Source organism: Cervus elaphus, chromosome 9 (genome assembly GCF_910594005.1).
Source record: "Cervus elaphus chromosome 9, mCerEla1.1, whole genome shotgun sequence".
NCBI classification, from domain to species: Eukaryota; Metazoa; Chordata; class Mammalia; order Artiodactyla; family Cervidae; genus Cervus; species Cervus elaphus.
Window position 1 is genome coordinate 13,257,271 of NC_057823.1, and position 1,613 is coordinate 13,258,883.

At 38.6% G+C, this 1,613-nt stretch overlaps 1 pseudogene; it reads right to left on the minus strand.

The window, feature by feature from the left end:
• Window positions 1-361: 361 nt before the first annotated feature.
• On the minus strand, window positions 362-1,299 carry LOC122699355 (annotated as a pseudogene).
• Between the last annotated feature and the right edge of the window lie 314 nt (window positions 1,300-1,613).

Genomic DNA, 1,613 nt, shown 5'->3' on the forward strand with positions numbered 1-1,613 from the left:
TATGAAGTACAGTTACTTTCATCTGGTAGAGAAAGCATTACACAATTTCTTCATCAATCATGTATTATTTTAAGCATTACATTTCCTGTATTACATATTATACTTCTGAAAACTTATGCAGTAGGTTCTATTTCCCACACTAAACCCAGAGAATATGTTAAGAGATGAAAATTTTAAAGAAAATATAGGAAGAAACCATTGCTTATAATATATGAAAAATGAAAGAAACTGAACTCTGTAAATAACTTAAACTTCATATTGTCTTTCTGGTCACTGATAATATTAATCATGATTAGGATCTTTTAGGGTTTTGAGAACTGTTACTCATGAAAAAGTCTCTATCTTCAGACAAATACTTCCCTTATACTGAGAACGTTTCTCTGCTGAAGAGTGTTTTAAGGGCTTGCTTTATGTCTCTGTTTTTAAGACTGTAGATGAAAGGATTCAGCATGGGTGTGACCACAGTGTACATCACTGAGGCTACTGCAGTTGCCCTGGAGTTTTGTGTGCTAGCAGAGCTAAGATACACCCCAAGGCTTGTACCATAGAACAAGGAGACAGTTGAGAGGTGAGACACACATGTGGAAAATGCTTTATACTTGCCCCTTGTGGATGAAATTTTCAAAATGGAGGATACAATCTTAGAGTAAGAGAAAAGGATACCAGTGAGTGGAATAATAACCAGAACTCCACTTGCAAAATATATCATCAGGTCATTGAGGAAAGTATCAGAACAAGCAAGCTGAACCACCTCATAAAGTTCACCAAAAAAGTGATGAATTTCCAATTTTGTGCAAAAAGAGAGTCGCAAAATCATTAAGCCATGTAACAGAGAGTCGAAGACACTCACTAACCAGGATGTCAGAAGCAGGAGGTCACAAAACTTAGGGTTCATGATGATCATGTACTGCAGTGGGTGACAGATGGCTGCAAGCCGGTCATAAGCCATCACAGTCAAGAGGATGTTGTCTAATATCCCAAAAAGCATGAAAAAATACATCTGTACAATGCAGCCTTCATAGGTGATAACTTGACTCTGAGTCTGGATGTTCCACAGCATCTTTGGGATGGTGGTAGAGGTGAAACACATGTCTGAAAAAGATAGGTTGAAGAGAAAGAAATACATGGGTGTGTGGAGGTGGGAGTCGGTGATAATGGCCAGGATGTGAGAAGGTTCCCAATGAAGGTGACCAGGTACATGAACAGGAAGATCCAAAAGAGGAGAGGCTGCAATAATACTTCTTCTGAGAGTCCCAGGAGGATAAATTCTGAAATACCGGTTTGGTTTCCTGGTCCCATGTAGTCAGTGAAACTGCAGAAATGGAAACAGGAACAGTGCAAATTTAGCTAAAAGAAGCCATCAAGAAATTAACGGAGAAGGAAGCAAGATGTTCTGCAGTAGATGAATGGATAAGTAAATTAGGCATATCCAAACAATGCACGCGACTTTATTTTTCTGGACTCCAAAATCACTGCAGATTGTGATTGCAGCCAAGAAATTAAAAGACGCTTACTCCTTGGAAGGAAAGTTATGACCAACCTAGATAGCATATTAAAAAGCAGAGACATTACTTTGTCAACAAAGGTCCGTCTACTCAAGGCTATGGTTTTTC